Genomic DNA, 22500 nt, shown 5'->3' with positions numbered 1-22500 from the left:
GTTGTCGGCTGGTTGGAGTGAAAGCTGCAGCTCGTGCTGCTGTTTGCTGACACGGCGGGAAATCAAAGGATGTCAATTAATTCCCTTTGTTTTCTCACAGGCAGCAGAAAGGTGTGATTCCACCTGAGCTCACTCACGGACATGAAGCAGATTCACAGACGACCTGAACGCCTGCTCTCAGCCCGCCCACACACACCTGATCACTGCCCACACACACCTGATCACTGCCCACACACACCTGATCACTGCCCACACACACCTGATCACCGCCCACACACACCTGATCACTGTGATCACCGCCCACACACACCTGATCACTGTGATCACCGCCCACACACACCTGATCACCGCCCACACACACCTGATCACTGTGATCACCGCCCACACACACCTGATCACTGTGATCACTGCCCACACACACCTGATCACTGCCCACACACACCTGATCACTGTGAACACCGCCCACACACACCTGATCACCCTGATTATCACTTGCACAAAGCAGCTCCGTGAGGACACGCTTGGGTGCGGATGAGCTGGATTATTGGAGACACTGGCTGCCGGGCTCCAATGTGTGGTTCAAAGAGCAGAACCTGAAGCGTGGAGGCGCGATGGTGTCACACTGTCACACACGTGCAGCGTCCACACACTTTTGGCCACGCAGAGGGTCAGACTGACCCATCGCTCTGGATTAAGACGAGCGGCCATGCTCTCCTGAACTGCGAACAAGAGCTCCGAACACCCACGGGCCTCATAAATCCTGTCGTCTGTCATCTGAAGTGCCCTCGCTGTCTCTCTCTCCTCCATCACGTCGATCTGCTCATTAATATTCATGAGCAGATGGGCGGACCTCGGCGCAGATGCAGCTGGCCGCCACCTGACTCCGTGTGAAATGTGGCGAGTGTCAACAAAGAGAGCGCAAACGGAGAGCCGTTGCTCCATATTCATCAGCCGCTCCGAGAGAGCATCAGCGGGGTTTAACGTCTCCCGGCGCCAGGAGGTCAAAGGTCGGCTCACTGCTTCCTGACACAGCTCTGAAAAGTCGCCAGCTCAAGAAAGTGAAAACTGTTGCGATTGCCTCTCTCTGTGTTACAGAGCCAGCTGTGGTGGGACGTGCAGTCTGTCGTGATCAATACATTTTCCAATAGCCTTTTTGTCCCTCTGATCAATATGGCAGCTGATATTTCCTGACTGTTATCAATAAACATGCCAGCAGGCATTCACTGCGCGGGATTTATTTCCAGTCAGCTTCTCCACTGACCAATCAGCTCACTCTGAGCAGATGCACGAGGCAGAGGCTCAGGTGAGAGGCGCAGGTGAGAGGCTCAGGTGTGAGGCTCAGATGAGAGGCGTAGGTGAGAGGTTCAGGTGTGAGGCTCAGATGAGCGGCGCAGGTGAGAGGCTCAGGTGTGAGGCTCAGATGAGAGGCGCAGGTGTGAGGCGCAGGTGTGAAGCACAGGTGTGAGGCGCAGGTGAGAGGCTCAGGTGAGAGACTCAGGTGAGAGGCTCAGGTGTGAGGCTCAGATGAGAGGCGCAGGTGTGAGGCGCAGGTGTGAGGCTCAGGTGTGAGGCACAGGTGAGAGGCTCAGGTGTGAGGCGCAGGTGAGAGGCTCAGGTGTGAGGCTCAGATGAGAGGCGCAGGTGAGAGGCTCAGGTGTGAGGCTCAGGTGAGAGGCTCAGGTGAGAGACTCAGGTGAGAGGCTCAGGTGTGAGGCTCAGATGAGAGGCGCAGGTGTGAGGCGCAGGTGTGAGGCTCAGGTGTGAGGCGCAGGTGAGAGGCTCAGGTGTGAGGCGCAGGTGAGTGGCTCAGGTGTGAGGCTCAGGTGAGAGGTGCAAGTGAGAGGCTCAGGTGTGAGGCTCAGATGAGAGGCTCAGATGAGAGGCTCAGATGAGAGGCTCAGGTGTGAGGCTCAGGTGTGAATCAGCCTCAGATCTTCATTGCGTTTACTGCTAGTTAGCAATGTTATGCTAACAAGCTAAACTAAGATGATGAATAGGATAGCATGTTAGCATTATCACTGTGAGAGTGTAGCGTACAGAGCTGCTAGCTTAGCTGCAGACTCAGGAGGAGCATGTGGATCCGTCTATGATGATCATGATGAGTGCTGTGTTCCTCTCCGCTGTCAGTCTTCGTGCTAAGCTAGGCTAACCGTGTCGTGGACCTCTTTCTGTACTGGACACACAGATGTCCATCAGAGAACGGGAGTCTCTCCCAAAGGACATACAAGACGAACAGCAGAACAAAAGTCTGTTTTTTTGCTATGTTTGTCTTATAGAGCCTATTTTTGGGACTATTTTCAGCAGTGGATGAATCCACATGTGGCGCTGTACTGAGTGTTTGTGGCAGCAGGACGGTGTGTGTGTGTGAGTCTGAATAAAGTACAGTGTGTGTGTTCATGGTGATGAAGAACAGTGAGGCTCACTGTTGAGTTTTAATAGAGCTCAGAGGAGGAAGATCTATCAGATACACTGAACTGTTAGCGGTTAGCAGTTAGCATTGACTGGTAGTTTGAGTCTGAATGCATAAATAAAATACAAATAACACAAAATATCATCAGATTTAACATCAACTCAGCTTTACAAGTCAAATAAGATCAGAACGCTGTGACATCAAATGCAATTCAAGCTTAAAGACGGACAGTCGGATAAAAACCACCTGATCAGGACGGATGTTTGCGGTCATCTCTGCTGCATCTTGTGTATTTTATTGACTAATAATGATTTTTATGATATCTAACTGGTTTGCAGGGTATTAAAGTCTCTTTTATTGCATCTCAGCCTGAAACAAAGTCCAGGTGATAATCTGAAAACTGGCTCCTGCTGCTGAAACGTGTCTTTTCTTCTTCTTCTGTCTTCTATGATAGGAAACCAAACGTCTTTGAAACGTGAAAAATTAAACTTAAGATCTGAAAACACAAGCTGTTGGAAAATGAAACAAGGTGTTTCTAAAGATGTTCGTCTTCAGTCGACAGGAAGTCAGAGAGCGCCGAGCTGTCGACCAGAACAAACAGAGCGACAGAACGCCAGAGTTCTCCTTCTGCTCTTCGTCAAAGCAGATCCAAACGGATCCAAACAACCTGATCTGGACCTGAAACATGCAGGAAATCCACTTACTGTGACGAGCGTGTTCGTGTCCAGGCCGGCGGACGGAGACAAAATCCAGACTCAGATGACAGAAATCCTCAAACTGCAGAAGAAGCAGCGCTCGCGTCACTGTTCTGTTCCTCTTCCTCTTCGGCTCTTCCTTCCTCTTTCACTTCCTCGTCGATGTCGTTTTACACTCTCTGATCTTCTTCTTCTCTTTCTCTACATCTTCTTTGTCTTTTCCTTCACTCAGTCCGACGTCTCACTTCAGCTCTCTCCTCCTTCCTCTCTCTCCTCCTCATGACCCTGCTGCCTTGCTCGTAGGCTCTGCCCCGACCGACAACCCGTGTTCAGCTCCCGCTGGCTGTTGCCGTGGCGGCAGACATGGTAATAATCCCCGTGGCAGCGGCGCTCTCACCGTCGTAACAACAGCTGAGCCGCTCGCCCTCCTCCGTCCTCCTCTCCTCTCTCTCCAGCTCCAGCTCAGGCTCTCTCTATCGTCCCGTCTCTTTTTCTTCTTCTCTCGATCATTTTACACCTCCACCTGCTCTCCTCTTCCTCCTCTATACCTCTGTCTTTCTATCGCTTTGTTCCTGTCCCTCCTCTCTCTTTATCACTACCTCTCTCTTGCTACCTCCCTCCTCTGTCTCTATCCTCCTCTCTCCCTCTCCTCTTTCTCTCTCTCTCTCTCTCTCTCCTCCCTCTCATAACCTCTCTCTCTCTCAGCTGCCTCTCTCTTCCCTTTCCCTCCTATAATTACCTGCCTCCTCTCTCTCCTTCCTTTCTCTCTCTCTTCTCTCTCCTTTCTTTCCCTCGTTCTCTCCCCCTCCCTCCTTTCTCTTGCTCCCTCTCCCGCTTCTCTTTCCCTCTCTCTCTCTATCATTACCTGCCTCCTCTCTCCCTCCTCTCTCTCTGCTTTCTCTCTCCCTCCTCTCTCTCTCTCTCCTCCTCCCTCCCTCCTCCCTCACTCTCTCCCTCCTCTCTCTCCTCTCTCTCCTTCTCTCTCCCTTCCCTCTCTCTCTCCTCCCTCCCCTGGAGCCTCAACAGGAAGTGGTCAAAGTTGGCTGAAGCTTGTGAATGTCGACGTGTCTAAACGCAGGGCTCCTATTGGCTGAACGTAGCGAACCGTCGCTCTGAAAAACCTGTCTGTGCGTGATGAACTCTGCACCTCCGGCAGCGATGTTCCTGAGGATCCGCCTCGTGACAAAAGCACTAATAAGAGCGATTTTTCATTCCTGACACTGACTAACGAGGTGGGCTTTGTTTCCACTTCAGATCAATGAATCGATCGTGACTCCATGACACAGCAGAAAGGACTGAGGGTGAAACACGACGCGAACGAGGCCGAGCTGCTGAGCCGGACGGCAAAGCTCGGATCTGTTCGCGGCGACCCTAACCCTTTTCATTCTGCCACAGAGCTCCTGACTTTACCTGAACATTTCAACCAATGAGGCTTCGCCTTGGACTGACTGAAGGGGGCGTGGCTGACCCCGGTTCAGTCTTTTAAAGGGTGTGAATGTCAGACGGCGCTGGGAGAAGACGTCTCCGTCCTCTTTGTCTTTCTGCCGTTTCCTGCACAGCTTCAGACGCCTCCTGAACTTCCTCCTCCCTCCTGCTAACAGCTTCCACCTCCTCTTCAGCCACGAGGTGCTTCAGCAGGAACTCGTCTGAACCGTGAGGGAATTCTAGAAAACATCTGAAGTCTTTCGTCATTCAGAGCGTCTCTGTCGTAGGACAGGGTCTGAACCACTGACCCGCAGCGTGGACGTGAAGAAGCAGCAGAGCAATGCCTCCCGTCACCTCAGCGCTCTTCAGCTGCTTTACTGAGGAGGAGGAGGTCAGAGGAAGCATCAAATGTAAACGTACATCTCCTCTCTGCTGATTGGTCAACACAGACGTCTCAGGAGAGCACGATGACCTCCGCGTTTCTGCCTCAAACCTGTGGGTGAGGTAGAAGAGTTCTGCTGGGATGCAGCAGTTTCCACGTTTTCAGCGCCTTCAGCAGAATTAAAATCAGGAAGAAGAAGCCTGACAGTCAAACATCTGCTCGCGCTGAAGCGACAGCGCCCTCCGGTGGCCGGAGTAAACACGACTCAGACGGTCAGGAGACGAATCCTGCTGACTGCCAGGGAGCACTCTGTCTTTGGAGCTAATTATCGAGTGTTAGCATGCTAACGGGTGGGAGAGTCACCTGCTCAGCACGTTAGCATTGTCGCTGTGAGCGTGTTTCTGCTTGATGAATGTTTGTCTGGTTCTGTTCGTGAACTCAGGTCACCTGGTCGTGGTTTGGGAAGCATGGCGGTCCTGGTTAAATACTGGAGGAGTGAATGCATGAGAAGAAAGTGTTTCATTCTTCAGTATTTCACCAAACGGACGTTCACTAAAAACAGCGGCGACATTTCACCTCAAACATGTTCAGCAAAGCAAATCAGCAGAGCACAAATGGAGTGAAGGCGCAGAAAGCATTTCTAAAATGACACCTGCTGCAGGTAAATCCATTCAGAGATCAAACATGAAACCAGCGTGAGGAAACAGGACGGTGGAGAAACGTCTGGCTCCGTGAAAGATGGAGCGTCTCAGAGGACGACGGAGACCGAGAGAGGAGCGAGGACGAGGAGGGAATACTGATTCAGGCTGGAAGAGGTACGCCACACACACACACACACACACACACACACACACACACACACACACACACGCGCGCACACACACATGCACACACACAGAGCACTTCAACATGAATAGAACATGAAGAAAGAAGCATCATCTCAGCACAAGAACTCATTTACACACCATGTCTGTCTCTCTCTCTGTCTGTCTCTCTGTCTCTCTCTATCTGTCTGTCTGTCTCCCTGTCTGTCTGTCTGTCTCTATCTGTCTGTCTGTCTCTCTGTCTGTCTCTCTCTCTCTATCTGTCTGTCTGTCTCTCTGTCTGTCTCTATCTGTCTGTCTGTCTCTCTCTATCTGTCTGTCTGTCTGTCTGTCTCTCTCTATCTGTCTGTCTGTCTCTCTGTCTGTCTCTCTCTCTCTATCTGTCTGTCTGTCTCTCTGTCTGTCTGTCTGTCTCTCTCCATCTGTCTCTCTCTCTGTCTGTCTGTCTCTCTCTATCTGTCTCTCTCTCCATCTGTCCCTCTCTGTCTGTCTCTCTCTATCTGTCTCTGTCTGTCTCTCTCCATCTGTCTCTCTCTGTCTGTCTCTCTCTATCTGTCTCTCTCTCCGTCTGTCCCTCTCTGTCTGTCTATCTCTCTCTATCTGTCTCTCTGTCTGTCTATCTCTCTGTCTGTCTCTCTCTATCTGTCTCTATCTGTCTGTCTGTATCTGTCTCTCTGTCTGTCTGTCTCTCTCTCTCCATCTGTCTCTATCTGTCTGTCTCTCCATCTGTCTCTATCTGTCTCTCTCTCTCTCTGTCTGTCTCTCTCTGTCTGTCTCTCTCTCCCTATCTGTCTCTCTCTATCTGTCTCTCTCTATCTGTCTGTCTCTCCGTCTGTCTCTATCTGTCTCTCTCTCTCTCTGTCTGTCTCTCTCCATCTGTCTCTCTCTGTCTGTCTCTCTCTATCTGTCTCTCTCTCTCCGTCTGTCTCTCTCTCTCTGTCTGTCTCTCTCTCCGTCTGTCTCTCTCTATCTGTCTGTCTCTCCGTCTGTCTCTCTCTCTCATCCATCCATCTCCTCCACATTTACAAACCAACACTAGCTCCACCCACCGCCTCCTTTACACTTCTCCTCATCTTTTTAGTGCTCTCTCCATCTTTATTATCAGCCCTTCATCTCATTTGCACACACCTCACATCTGTCTTCCTCCATCCATCCATCACAATATACATCCACCTACAGGCTCGGCGTGGATGTGTGAGCCACACTAATGACAGAAAGATCTTATGAGAGGAAAAGAGACATGATGTCCACCGGAGCTGAAGGCTGTCCTCAGCAGGACAACACGACGCGTCACAGCAGAAAGCGTGAATCACAGCGTCTGTATAACACACGCAGTGAAGACCTGTTCAGTGCGTCTCTACACCAACATGTCTGATCCAGTCAATCATGTCCAGGTAGAGACATGCTGTCTTCACTCTGAGACATTTGGGTGGGATTTTGTCATAATGAGCAAATTAATTATCCAGTTATGGCCAAAAAGGTGTTTTATGAGGTCACCGTGACCTTTGACCTTTGAATCTCTCTGAAAAGAGCGCTAACGCTAGCGAGTTAATGTTAGCATCACACGGCGACACCTGGAGACACAAACTTCATGCAGAGGCAGGTGTTATGGGACGCTCCACAACGGTTTTCTGGGAGAACTGGTACAACTGTAATGACACCACGAGAGTGACAACACGCATACGTCATACATGTACATCATGGGGGGGGGGGGGGGGGGGGGGGGCAGGCGAGGGTGGAGGGCTGCCTCTGAGCTGAGCTGTGTTCTTACTGCTGCTCGAATAAGATAAGATAAGATAAGATAAGATAAAACTTTAGTGATCCCACGTCACTTCCCCGGGTGACGTCGTTACAGCCAGCAAAAAGAAAAATATTGAACAGAAGGTCTGTTAAAAGTACATGTATGTGTACATGATGTACAGATTATAAAAATACTACTAGTACTTCCTCCATGACGGCGGCGTATCGCACGTCCACCTCGGCGTGCAGCGCTGCCGCCGCGTCTGCCGTTAAAAGCTAAACGACCAGCAGCACCTTGCATACATTTCAGTGAGAGAAGAAGTCAAGACAGAGACGGAAAGAGAAGACATTTGGCTGAAAGACAGACGCAGAGACGAGAGGTAAAGATGAAGAGGAGGAAACAGCGAAGGAGACGAGCGTGAGATGAGTCATCTGACTAATGAACTCCTCTTATCTCGCGGCTCTGCTGAAAGACGAGGACAGACGCAGACGGAGGAGGAACAGATAGACTGATACTCCGTCTTTTGTCCTCAGGAGAGAAGCTGCTCAGCAACTGACTGATGAGACGAAACGCTGATGAAACAACTCACACCTCTGACGGACAAACATCACGTCCCTGCCGCTGCTGAGGACAGACGGACACGCCGAGGCCTGGACTGTCCCGCTGCTCTGAGACAAAAGACATGACTCTTAATGCTGAATATTCAGCCGCTGTCTCACCAGGGGTCAAAGGTCACAGCGCTGCATAAATCCTCTGCGTGTTCGGCAGGTTACAGAGTGACCTGAGAGTCACGCAAAGACGCAGTGAAACCAGAAAAACAAAAGTTCAGCGTCACTCCGGCATGAAAGAGGCTGCTAAAAACACTGAAACACACCTGAATCAACCAACGTCCACACTGACGCAGATCTGTCCACTGATCTGTCCACACACTGATGCCAATCAATCATCAATACCCTGCTAATTTATCAAGATTTCAGCCGCGACACTGAACAAGACAGTCAGTGAAACAAACTGTTCAGACACAAGAGACGCTGCAGAGACAGAGACAGACAGGCAGAGGGACAGAGAGAGAGACAGACAGACAGAGAGACAGACAGAGGGACAGAGAGAGAGGCAGAGAGAGACAGACAGACAGAGAGACAGACAGAGGGACAGACAGAGAGAGACAGACAGAGACAGACAGAGAGAGACAGACAGAGGGACAGAGAGAGAGACAGACAGACAGAGAGACAGACAGAGGGACAGAGAGAGAGGCAGAGAGAGACAGACAGAGGGACAGAGAGAGACAGACAGGCAGAGGGACAGAGAGAGAGGCAGAGAGAAACAGACAGAGAGACAGACAGAGAGAGACAGACAGAGACAGACAGACAGAGGGACAGAGAGAGAGGCAGAGAGAGACAGACAGAGGGACAGAGAGAGACAGACAGGCAGAGGGACAGAGAGAGAGGCAGAGAGAAACAGACAGAGAGACAGACAGAGAGAGACAGACAGAGACAGACAGACAGAGGGACAGAGAGAGAGGCAGAGAGAGACAGACAGAGGGACAGAGAGAGACAGACAGGCAGAGGGACAGAGAGAGACAGACAGGCAGAGGGACAGAGAGAGAGGCAGAGAGAGACAGACAGAGGGACAGAGAGAGACAGACAGACAGAGGGACAGAGAGAGACAGACAGGCAGAGGGACAGAGAGAGACAGACAGAGAGACAGAGAGACAGAGAGAGACAGACAGGCAGAGGGACAGAGAGAGAGGCAGAGAGACAGAGAGAGAGGCAGAGAGAGACAGACAGAGGGACAGAGAGGGACAGAGACAGACAGACTGTGTGTGTGTGTGTACAGGTGAGTTGTGTTGGCAGGCAGCCAGCAGGTAATTACTACCTCCATTAGAAAGCTGTGATCATGTTAAACACTCACCTCTGACACACACACACACACACACACACACACACACTATGAAGACTTTGATCATTGTGTGTGTGTGTGTGTGTGTGTGTGTGTGTGTGTGTGTGTGTGTGTGTGTGTGTGTGTGTGTGTGTGTGTGTGTGTGCAGCTCTCAGCAGAGCTGTGAGGGACTAAAAGCGTCATTTTGTGTCATTACACTGAATGACAGCAGCTCACATCAGGGCTGACCTTTGACCCTGTCCTCTGAGCCGACAGTCACAGTATTTTACTCACAAACGGATCCAACAGGACCAGACGAAGGAAGCAGAGAAGAGAAGCAGAGAGAACACGGATCAAATGTGAAGAAAGAACGGTAACGACGGCGACGAGCAAAGGCACCGACGCCGAGAAGAAAATTACATGAATGAATGAATGAATGAATGAATGAATGAATGTGAATGAGCTGATGGCGTCTTTCCACACCTGTGTGCCGCACGTGTGTGTTCTCTCTTCAGATGTGTGTGTGTGAGCCAGGTGTGTTTGTGTGGAGCTCAAAGCAGAGCATCACCTGGACCTCACTGAGCAGCTGAATGCTAACACGTTAGCATCAGCGTGCTGGTCTGATGCGTCACAGCCGTCCGGTCCAGCTGTCCTCGACTCAACCGTCCCTGATGACCACGACCTGGACGCCCGAGACTGTCCACAGACGTCTGTCTGTCTCCATGAATGTGTGTTTAGGTCTCTTTAAACCACTGCAGTCAATTTAGAAATTAATCTGTTGTGCAGCAGAAAAAATCTGCTTTGTATTCTTCACAGTTTCTGCTGCACTGATTTGGCTGATTGTGTGTGTGTGTGTGTGTGTGTGTGTGTGTGTGTGTGTGTGTGTGTGTGTGAACTCCTTTCAGACAAACAACAAAAGAGCTTTCAGATTCAAATCCAGGCCTACGACACATGATGGAGAGAGTTTGGAAAAAACGTCAAAGTGAGAAAGGGACAGAGGGGGAGGGGGAGGGGGAAGGGAGAGAGAGAGAGAGAAGGGGGGGAGAGAAGGGGGGGCAGATCTCTCACTCTCGACTCGTTGATTGCTGTCATCATGGTAACCAAGCATGATGCTGATTATTATGGGCTGCTCTGAGATGTGGACAAATGGAAGCAAAGGAGCAGCTACAGACATGAAGAACCACAACGTCTGTCCTCCATCTGTCCATCCATCCGGAGTAAAAGCAGATAAAGACAGCGCTTTGGTTCAGAGGTTTGTCTGTCAATCAGTCTCTGGTCCTTGAGGTCCTTCAGTCCTCCATGAGACCAGGACCAGCCTGCTCCTAATCCCAGAGACATGTGAGGACACAACATTAGCTGTACCAACACAGTGAGCGGAGGACAGACGCTCTGAGGCCTCAACAAAGACCCCTAAGGCTGAAAGGTCTCCTCAAACCAGCTAATGCTAACTGCTAAGAGTTCAGTGTGTGTCACAGCTGATTGATCTTCTTCCTCTGAGTGATGGGTCTGAAGGATCTGATGGATCTGAAGGATCTGATGGGTCTGATGGATCTGATGGATCTGATGGATCTGAAGGATCTGAAGGATCTGAAGGATCTGATGGATCTGATGGGTCCGAAGGATCCGATGGATCCTCCAGTGAGACTTCAAACAGGGAGAAGAAACAACATAATTTCCAGCGATGATGTTTGAAGAAACGAGCGAGCGCGTCTGTTTTTGCTGATCATCGTCCATCCAGATGGAACCAGCTGTCCAAACATCCCGCGAATCCATTTGCTGCCACATGTGGACGTCCCTGTGCGTCCTCGTGTCGTGGAGGTGCTCGTGATCAGAGACAAATCCGTCAGAGACGCTTTGTGCTGCTGTCACAGACTGAAAGCTTCTCCGCCCTCGGCGGTTTGAGGAGCACGCTGACTGTCAGACGGTCGGATGGCGAAGCTGCCGGCTTGTCTGCTTGGAGGGGAAGAGGAAGCCGAACAAGACGCAGAGACACAAACGGCAGATAGATGAAGGTAAATAATCGTCATGTTTGTTGCCAGCAGGACATTTGGTTTTCTGCTCGTTAGGGCCGTCTGGAGTCTGCAGACCGCAAAGGAATAAATGACAACCGAGCAAACAGCGGAAAAGCTCCGCTCGTCCACGCTGAAGGCTGCTGAAGGAGCTGCTGGTCAAAACGGAGGCTTCACTGACTGGTCGACTGGCTGGAGATCAGAACCACTAGATGGCGCTGTGGGCGGTTGCTGACAGCAGTGAATGACGTGACTTCAGATGTGTTTGAGCCTCGAGCTGCAGAGCTCAGCATCCATTTCTTTTTTAACTTTGATCCTCTCCTTGTTTTTTTGTTATCTGATCTTGATGATGTTGATGATGTTTTCTCCGTTATCCTCTTTCAGGCTCAGTGTCGATCAGGAATCCTCACACACATCACAGGACAGCTGCACAGGAAGCGTGACGGCGGCAGGACGAGCACCTCCGCCTCCTGAGCCACCGCTGCCTCGTCAAACGCCGCGTGGATGAAAAGGATGGCCTGTGACGAGGTGGAGCGACGACAGTGAACCTGTGCTGTGTGGGTGAAGGAAAAGATGGAGGCGCGCTCAGCTGAAGCGGACTGCTTATTTAGCCAAATCCTGACCTCACGAACGGCTCGTGGAAATGCTGAACGACTCCGTGCATCATCGCAGGAAGCGAAGGGTCGGGTCCACTTCAGCCGTGTTTCCTGTTTCGACATGACGCTCCTCAGCTTCAACCGCAGCCAAGGTCCTAGGGTTAGCCTAACGCCTGAGCGACACCACGGTTCAGATAAAAGAGCAGAATCATGGACACAAAGCTCGGGTTTCACACTTTGGTAATTTAAAGCAGAGGAGGAGAGAGGAAGAAGAGGACGAAGAGCGGGCGAGTTTCCAGAGTGTGCAGCGACTGAGCCACCGAGGCGCCTCAGAAACAAGATCCACCGAGAGAGACAGAGTAATGGCATGCTGCAGCCCACTGGGCCTCTGGCATCGTCTGGCAGCGCGCGCGTGTGTGCGTGTGTGTGCGTGTGTGTGTACCTCCTGCAGTCAGCCTCATTGCCAGCAGCAGGCTGAACTAATCAGTTAGCGGGTTAGCTGCAGCGCTGCTTGACCTTTTGACCTCTGGCTTCTCTAATAGACACATTAAAACATATAGAAACATCCAGACACACGCGCACACACACACACATACACAAAGCTGCCCGCACAACACAACATAGACACACACTGCTGCACAACACACCAACGCACAGAGGCACACACAGTGGCCTGCGCGACACACATACTGCGGCACAACACACAACACAACACACACACACACACACACACACACACACACACACACACACACACACACACACACACACACACACACACACACACAGGCACACGCACACACATACACATACACACAGGCACACACACACACACACACACAGGCACAGGCACACGCACACACACACACATACACATACACACAGGCACACACACACACACACACACACAGGCACAGGCACACACACACACATACACATACACACAGGCACACACACACACACACACACACTGCTGCACAGTGTGTAAAGGCTTTTTCAAACACGAAATGTATCCAAATGTAACCATGGATACAGATGAGAAACACTCACACACACGTCAGGTGTGTGTGTGTGTGTGTGTGTGTGTGTGTGTGTGTTGTCATGATGGATGTGGTATCTAACGAGCTGTAGCGGCCCGACTGCAGGAGGCACAAACCAAAGAATTCATCACACACACACTCACACTAACTACAAATTGGCCGTGTGTGTGTGTGTGTGTGTGTGTGTGTGTGTGTTACCTCGTGCACACACTCTGCAGTGTAACCAGCGTTTGTTTGACAGTGATCAGCTCAGCAGGGACCTGAAAAACACACACAAACACAGACAACATGAGTACGGTGACAGTGTGTCGGCTGTCAGCGCCTCCTACAGGCCGCAGTGCTCATGACAGCAACAACAGCTCAACCAATCACAGCCAACCACAGCCAATCACAGGGGTCCGGTCCAAGGAAAGGCGAGGACAGGGGACATTGTTCACGCTCAGCTGATTGAACAGGTGTCGGTCGTGTTGTTTGTAGCTGTCACTTTTAATCATCCCCACAGATAGCATTAGCATTAGCATTAGCTAATGTTAGTTAATGTCAGTTGCTTGCATTTTTCACCCTTATGAACGACAGCTTTTGATTCCTTGTGGTTTCTCGGTTTGATCGACGCTGACCTTCGTCATTTCCCGCCTTCGGCGTCACTGGTTTCAGGAAGCTGTTCGAGCTGTTTCCTGTTTACTTGGACTGAAGCTTGAGACGCGTTGGACAGATCTGACAGAGCGTCATTTATTCCCTGTGGAAACTTCACATCAGGCTGATCAGCTCCTGGTTTCCATCATGTCCATGTTTCAGATGGAGCAGACAAGCGTCGCTCTGAGCTGATGGCGCTGTGACTGTCCTGTCAGAGCAGGTCTTCAGCCTCCTGCTGTCTGATCTGATCTTTCATGCGGTTTCAGGTGTTTTGTCTGCAGCAGAAACATCTGATCGTGTTCCACCTCGACGATCTGACGCAGTAAATCTCTCTGACAGGAAACACTCGTCACGTTCGTGTTTCCTCTCGTTTAACGGCCGTGAGCCACGACCGCCGCGCCACCCGAGCTTTTTCTTTTTTTTTTGACACTCTTTATTTAGCATTTTCAATTCAAGACAAAACAAGAGAAAACAAGCTGACAACAAACTGCCAAAGAAACAAAACAATGCACAGACGCAAACATGGCGGCTCCAGCTGAAAGCAGTCCATTTCTCCCATTTCCTGGAAAAGGCTGCTCCTCTAGATCTGAGAGAAAGTCATCTTTTCCATTAAACGCATGTCCTTCACTCTGTCCATCCATTGGTTCATGCTTGTCTTCTTTCATTATCACATTTTCGTTGAAGACACAAAAATAGAGGACCATCACGTTGTCTTTCCCACAGTAATACATACATTACCCCGAAAGGTTTGAAGTTTTGGGCATGGCCAAAATATGTGGGAGTGGTCTGCGTTCATGTTTGCGCACTGCCTCCAACACTGTTCTCGTAATTGAGAGAATGAGCTTGTTCTGAGAGGTGGCCTGAAGAACCGGGTGACCTCTGAACCTGTGGATGGATGCTGTGCACACCACAGAAGCCAGCCCTCTGACATTTCTCCCACTTTGCTGTCATGCATCCTGTGTTGACCCCATCCTGGTTCTGAAGGCCCTGATACATTTTTGAAAGGATTTTTCTGTTCTTCTTTTTCTAGGCTTCAGTCAGGATATCTGTCACTGTCTCTCTGGCCCTCTCTGGACGACGGTGGCGTCCGAGCGTTTTCACGTCGCACCGACCAAAACAGACTGACGTCAGAGGCTCGATGAGGAGACGCGTCGCCTTCACAAGATCCACCACAAACTTCACGTATTACAGCACTCAAAGACGATCAGTCTGATCTCAGCTACAACACCTGGACATGACGTGAAAGACCATTTAAAAGCGTCCAACATTAACCTCATCATGATGGTGATGCAGAAAACACACACACACACACACACACACACACACACACACACACACACACACACACACACACACTGATGGTCAGACAGTTGGCACGGTGACGGTAACACCATGGTAACAAGTGCTACTGCTCATCCTCCACCTGAGACTGTGAGGCAGACCGCGAGGGAAACACACACACACACACACACACACACACACACACACACACACACACACACACACACACACACACACACACACACACACACACACACACACACACACACACAGCTCCACAGGTAGAGTAATGGAGCAGTAAATCAACAAGGTGACAGGAAGTTGGAGAATCTCTCTGGGTGGCTCTTCTCATCTCTGCACAACACTGCAGTATGTGTGTGTGTGTGTGTGTGTGTGTGTGTGTGTGTGTGTGTGTGTGTGTGTGTGTGTGTGTGTGTGTGTGTGTGTGTGTGTGTGTGTGTGTGTGTGTGTCACAGTGAATGTCTCCGGACTGATTTTTATTCGTATGAAGCTGTTTGTGAGGCTCTTCTTGGCTTCATTAAGGTCAGTAAACGTGTCTCCGTCGTGTCTCCGTCATGTCTCCGTCTCTCTCACACACAGCTCTGTCCACTCTGCTGTCACTCAGGACGTTTCCATGTCTGCACTTTGTGTTTACTGCTAATTATTCAGTCCTTTCAAACTCTGCTGATTCCAGGTCAGATCAGATTTTATATTAACTATAAGATCAAGTATGAATCTGACACTGGATCAGCTGCAGCTACGAAGTCAGATGTGTTAGTTGGGACGACAGCTGTCCTCAGATGGACGGGGACACTAATAAGCAAATGTTAGCGTTAGAGTGTCAGAAACAAAAGAAAAAGTGAAAACACATCGACGTCTTTCATCAAACAATCGAGTCACATTTCAAAGGTCTGAAAAGGAGCCGAGCTTGTGTCTGTCCACTGTCCAAATGATGGACGGGCGTCAAACATCCAACCTGCTGAGAGTCAGCGCTGAGCTTCAGACTGAATGCTAACGACGCGTTAGCATCAGGATGCAGCGTGGCCTCGCCGGGCGGCTGGAGGCGACTGCTCGTGTTTTATTCACGCCACGTCGTGTCTGCTCACCCTGATGGACGGACGGCGGCTGGACAAGGACTGAAGAGTGTTTGTTTGACAGCAGAGACTCTGACTGATCTCAGGACAAACTGCAGGCTGCCATCAATTTTATGCGACCAGCTTGGCGTTGTGTCTGAACACACTTTCAGTCTGATGTGTCTGATATGCAAATGGACCAATCCCTGCCTGCCGCGGCCGTTTGAAACGCTCGCCGTGTGAGCGCGGCGCCGGCCCGCCGGTCTTCCCCAGGACTCATTTCCTGGTCTTTTGCTGGTGTCTGCTGTAATCTTCCTCTCTGATTTAGAGTCTGAAACAGCAGCAGAACAGAGCCGCAGGGAAGATTTAGTTTGTCCTCCACAGAGGAGGGGACATTCGTCTTCTTTATTTATTTATCTTTTTCCGTCTTACAAATAGCTGAAGGCTGGAGGGAGCTGTGGTCATCAGTTACACGCTCAGCACCTCCTCCTCCACCTCCTCTTTCCTCTCACCCATCCTCCACCTACACCTGGTGGCCTGCTGACCTGTCAGCACACAGGAGAGCTGTGTGTGTGTGTGTGTGTGTGTGTGTGTGTGTGTGTGTGTGTGTGTGTGTGTCGCTGTGGGTCCCTGAGGCAGTAAACTCTCCACCAGTGAAGCAGCTGTTTCCCTCTGAGGAGGAGGAGGAGGAGGAGGAGGAGGAGAGTTCACGCGATCCGAACAAACATCACATTTGGACTTATTCGTCCACTGCCCCACACACACACACACACACACACACACACACACACACACGCACACGCACACGCACACGCACACGCACACGCACACGCACCACGCTCAGTGCAAAGCGTCTCCGCGGTGGACAAACTGGCGGACATCAGCCGGCTGCAGACAGACTGCAGCTGCAGCTCAGAGCGAATCGTTCGCTGCTCAAAATGTGTTTGTGTTAAGTTTACGTCGCATTGCTACGATGCTAAGCTGAAACTTTAGCATGTTAGCAGCAACAGCAGCTCACATAACAGTCCTGTGTGGAGACGAGACGAGCTGAAACTCTGTAGGACCTTCGTCCACACGTCATCCACACTGTGAAACTGGGCTCATGTTTAGGAAGAACATGAACAGCGACCGTCTGATTGGTCCATCGTCCACCCGTCCTTCAAATGTGGACTTTCTTGCTCTTTCTACTACGTCGCCTGACTTCCTCCTTCTCTCTCGTCATAATTAAGAACACTTGTAGCTTCCTGTATTCACCGCTGGCCTTTCTGGCGGTGCTTCTGGTGAGGACGGCCGGCACATCAGGCCGTGCCGTTTGATTGGTCAGACTGACAGCTGGTCTCAGCTCCTCGTCTGTCTGCTCACACCGAGGACACGAAAACGCATCAGGCCAAAAGAAAAAGACACATCACTGATTTCCTGTTGACCTGCTGACGTACACACTCCTCCTCTTCCTCCTCCTTCCTTCAGGTAACTGTGACACCTTCCTCCTCTCCTCCCTCAGCGGAGCTGTAGGTGGAGGAGGATGAACGTCAGAACCTCGGAGTTCCAGGCTGAACACATATATCACGACAGACAGCTGAAAAAAGGATGAAGATCGATGTAGCAGAACCAGAGACTGAAAACCTGCTGCCTACATTACCCACAATGCACCTTCCAAAACCACAACGTCCCAAAGACAACATCTCCAAACGTCTCATTTTGTCCCACCAACAGTGTAAAAGCCGCAAACAGTTTACTGACGTGGAGGACGACCATGGAACTCCGTCAGGGTTAGTACACACGAGTGTGTACTTTTACTTCTCTGGTGTACTGCATCTGAAAACATTCAAGGCGATCAATGTAGTCCTGTTCATTGTGTATGTGCAGTCGTATCGCCTCACCTGCATGTGAGGTGTCCACATGATGCATTCAAGTGTCCAAACAGCTTCCTGCATCATCTCCTGCTGTGTTCTGATTGGCTGGTGTGTAATTTGTCTGGTTAAATCTTCACATCTTCACACCTCCTGTCTTATCTCTCCGTCCTTTACTCTTCACCCTTTTTCTCTCCTCTTCCTCGCTTCACTCCCTCCATCCACAGCCTCTTTGCTTCTTCCATTACCAGTCCCTCCCTCCCTCCCTCCCTCCCTCCCTCTCCTGATGAAGTCAGCTCCAATTAATTTATTACGAGCTGTAAACAAAACAGAATCCACACAGAGAGCTTCACTGGGCGACACAGGTCGATCAAAACAAGAGAGGACCAAAATACATCACACGCGCTCCTCTTCCTCCTCCTCTTCCTCCTCCTCTTCCTCCTCCTCTTCCATTTCCATCTCTCCCTCTTTTCATCCCCCTCTCCATCCCTCCGGGCAGTTCATCCATCCTGCCCACTCACAGACAGAAATAGACTGATGGAGAGCAGGAGAGCTCTGCTGGGAGATGACCAGTGGACACACACACACACACACACACACACACACACACACACACACACACACACACACACACACACACCTCTACGCTCAGACATACAGAGCTCCTATAGTGTGTGCGTGACTCACAGCTGACAGCAGGTTTGATGATACGAGCTTCGACTGTTTAATATTTACTGGCTGCTGTTTCTCGCCGCTCAGCTTCCAGTTTATTAAACATGGCGACGATCTGACCCTGACGAAGGCGGCTTTACTGCTGCACCCAATCAGCTGAGTGCGCGTTAGAGAGCGGCAGCTCAGCGCTACTTCAGCTGCCGATCATTCACTGAGTGTCTAAGGCCTGTGACTCACAGGCTGTGAGACAGGTGAGGTTTCACCTGTGTGACCGACCAAACCCAGGTGGAGCTCTCTGTGGTAGATGAACCTGCGACCGTCTCACCTGTCCCTCAGGTGGGGGAGTGTTAAGACCTCTGCTCAGCTGTCGGAGCAGACCTGGGCCGAGCTGGACTGGTTGTCGTGGTCCGATCTGATTGGCTCGTGCTCGTGTGGTTGAGGTGACTGGTTAAAGTCACCCATCGATCAATCTGATCTCAGACCAGGCAGCGCGCGTGGAGACTGGCTTTGAGGTTTCTGTCTCACCTCCACGAAATAAAGGCGACGTGAATTTAGCTCAAAGCGCTCACAGCATGTCAGACAGCGTAACATCCAGACAGCCAATCAGCTTCCAGCTCAGTGCTGACGGCTGCAGAGCGCCGTTTGCATTTTGCAAATCATTTCCTCTGAGATTTGGATGCACGTCAGAGAATAAAACACACAGCGAGCTTTGTCTCCGCGGTCAGGAGACACGACACACGGCTTTACTGTGTGCAGCCAGAAGTCTCCAGAAACAGCAGACCAATAGAAACAAAGCCACGCCTTCACCTGAGCTCGCTCACCTGCAGCATTCACACACGCGTTTGTCTTTGATGGGAACGTTTTGTCTCTATGTCCCAAAAATGAGGGAAAGACAGAGACGAGGTCATCACAGTTAACAAACGACTGAACTGATGGGACGTTCAGAAGCTTCTTCAGCTGTTTGCAGCACAGTCTTCATCAGCGGCACAGTCTTCATCAGCGTGAGGACTTCATCAAAGCAAAGCTGTTATTGGACTTCTAACGACATTTTCATGCAGATATTTGGACGTATAAAGAAGATCGGAGAACATTTCCTACTGTTTTTGATGAGTGAGTGTCTGATTGATGCGTTCATCAGATCAAAATATGAAGGGATGAACAATCTGTGGCATTTCTCACTTACTGATTGATACATGGACCCACAGCAGCAGGTCTGCTTCATGCTGGCTGAAATGAAGATCTCATTCAGGGACGACGACACGCGACTTCAAACTGACGGCGACTCCAGATTTAATTCTGGTATATTTCTCCGTCTACGTGGAAATAAATGACATGCTGAGATGTCATCTGCCACCGTGGACTCAATCAATCAACCAGGCAGCAAAACAATCAATCAACCAACCAATTAATCAGCTGTTGAAGATTGAAAAAGACATCAGCGTGTCGATGTGACGACATGTCTGCCTCGTCCACAGCTCTGTCTCCACTGATCAGAGACATATGTGAACACACACACACGCAGAGACACACACACTCACACACCCGCAGACACACACACACGCACGCACGCACGCACGCACGCACGCACGCACGCACGCACGCACACACACACACGCAGAGGAATGTGGAGGAGTGCAGGTCATGTGCAGCTCAACCAGAATCATCTGCAAGTTTCTGTCAAGGTTTCAGAGTTCAGCCTGAAACACAAACTCTTCTTCCTCCTCTTCTTCTTCACTGTTTCACCTTCACTCGTCTCTGTTATCCACACACACGCACACACACACACACACGATGTTTTCCAGCACAGAAACAGTAACGCCTGCAGCAGTGTTTATGTTCTGCTGTTTAACATGAAGTTTTCACTTTTCACCGAATACAGAGGAAGAGAAGAAGAACGAACTCTGAGCGTGGACGAGTGAACGTTACGTCAGGTGTGTTTCTGCCAAAGGTGACCGGGGGTTTCCAGGGGACATTTCCAGGGGACATGCACCACTCTGGCCGTGGTGCCTTCATGTGTGTGTGTGTGTTGTGCGACGGATCGAGCTGCTTCTGTGTTTTCATTGTTTGGGTCCAACCTGCATCGTTAATCAGGAATGTGAGAGTGTGAGGCTCCTGTTACTGGGTCACAACAAGGACACACACACACACACACACACACACACACACACACACACACACACACACACACACACACACACACACACACACACACACACACACACACACACACACACACACACACACACACACACACAGCTCGACGTCACGACCTTAAGATCTTCTCCTGATTGCCAAACGATATTTCATCATCTCTGGGTTCAAACCAGTTTCGTGGAGCTGAAGTTTCTCTGTCACGACGCCAAGAAAACGAAGTCATGGCTGCTCTCAGATCAGATCAGAACGACACGCTAACTGAGACCTGCACATCTGACGCTGCGTATCTGATGGTCCGCTTTGCTTTTCATTGAATCTTTAAGATGAATGTTTAGTGGTGAGATGCTTCAGTTTAGATGGTTCGATGTGTGAAATCTGCTGCTGATGAAGAGGAAGATGTTTACCTGTCGTGTGCGTCGAGTCTCCCGCTGGGATCAGTCCTGCAGAGACAAACAGAGACAGAGGAGACAGTTAACGCGGGACTGACGACTACACGGCGAGCCCACGTTGCCGCCTGTGTCTAAACATCTGTGATTACACCATAAAACGCCGTTTTTATGTCACTGTGTGCTCGTCAAACAGCATGAAGAGGAGGAGGAGCGTGAGGAGCGTGAGGAGGAGGAGGAGGAGGAGGAGGAGGAGGAGGAGGAGGAAGAGGACCGTGAGGAGGAGGAGGAGGAGGAGCGTGAGGAGCGTGAGGAGGAGGAGGAGGAGGAGGAGGAGGAAGAGGACCGTGAGGAGGAGGAGGAGGAGGAGGAGGAGGAGGAGGAGGAGCGTGAGGAGGAGGAGGAGGAGGAGCGTGAGGAGGAGGAGGAGGAGGAGGAGGAGGATGAGGAGGAGCGTGAGGAGGAGGAGGAGGAGCGTGAGGAGGAGGAGGAGGAGGAGGAGGAAGAGGAGCGTGAGGAGGAGGAGGAGGAGCGTGAGGAGGAGGAGGAGGAGCGTGAGGAGGAGGAGGAGGAAGAGGAGCGTGAGGAGGAGGAGGAGGAAGAGGAGTGTGAGGAGGAGGAGGAGGAGCGTGAGGAGGAGGAGGAAGAGGAGGAGGAAGGGGAGCATGAGGAGGAGGAGGAGGAGGAGGAGGAGGAGCGTGAGGAGGAGCATGAAGAGGAGGAGGAGGAGGAGGAGGAGGAGGAGGAGGAGGAGCGTGAGGAGGAGCATGAAGAGGAGGAGGAGGAGGAGGAGGAGGAGGAGGAGGAGGAGGAGCATGAGGAGGAGTGTGAGGAGGAGGAGGAGGAGGAGCGTGAGGAGGAGCGTGAGGAGGAGGAGGAGAAGGAGGAGGAGGAGGAGGAGGAGGAGCATGAGGAGGAGGAGGAGGAGGAGGAGGAGGATGAGGAGGAGCGTGAGGAGGAGGAGGAGGAGGAGGAGCAGGAGCGTGAGGAGCAGGAGCGTGAGGAGGAGGAGGAGGAGGAGCGTGAGGAGGAGGAGGAGGAGGAGGAGGAGGAGGAGGAGCAGGAGCGTGAGGAGCAGGAGCGTGAGGAGGAGGAGGAGGAGGAGCGTGAGGAGGAGGAGGAGGAGCAGGAGCAGGAGGAGGAGGAGGCGTTTACAACCTCTGAACAGAAGGAGAGTGAATTTTCTATGCTTGTCCATCCACTGAGACACACGGACGAAGACTGGACCATCGTCTCACAGCAGTGGACACACAGAGGTTACCCAGAGACGAACCAAGCGGACCAATCACAGCTGTTCTGCAGGTATGTTCCCCATCAGGCCGCACCTGCAGCATGATGCACCTCAGACGTACAAATCAGACCCAATCAGCTGCTTTGTGTCTGTCACTGTGATGCCGTCCGCTTGATTCAACGCTTTGTTCTTTGACCGAAGATGAAACGAAACATCGGAG

The 22500-nt window shown here is 51.1% G+C and overlaps 1 protein-coding gene across 5 annotated transcripts in view; it reads right to left on the bottom strand.

Annotated features, from left to right (window-relative positions):
• sulf2b (sulfatase 2b) overlaps window positions 1-22500 on the bottom strand; it is a 62363-nt gene that overhangs the window by 26935 nt on the left and 12928 nt on the right. For all 5 annotated transcript variants that reach the window (XM_070967889.1, XM_070967891.1, XM_070967890.1 and 2 more), the window contains exons 2-3: window positions 21068-21103; window positions 13199-13260 (exon numbers count right to left, since the gene is read on the bottom strand). The gene's annotated coding sequence lies outside the window, so the exon portion shown is untranslated. The remainder of the gene's footprint in view (window positions 1-13198; window positions 13261-21067; window positions 21104-22500) is intronic.

This window comes from Chaetodon trifascialis, chromosome 8 (assembly GCF_039877785.1).
Source record: "Chaetodon trifascialis isolate fChaTrf1 chromosome 8, fChaTrf1.hap1, whole genome shotgun sequence".
In the NCBI taxonomy this organism is placed as follows: domain Eukaryota; kingdom Metazoa; phylum Chordata; class Actinopteri; order Chaetodontiformes; family Chaetodontidae; genus Chaetodon; species Chaetodon trifascialis.
The sequence above is the reverse complement of the archived record's forward strand: the minus strand, read 5'-3'. Positions and strand labels throughout refer to the sequence as shown.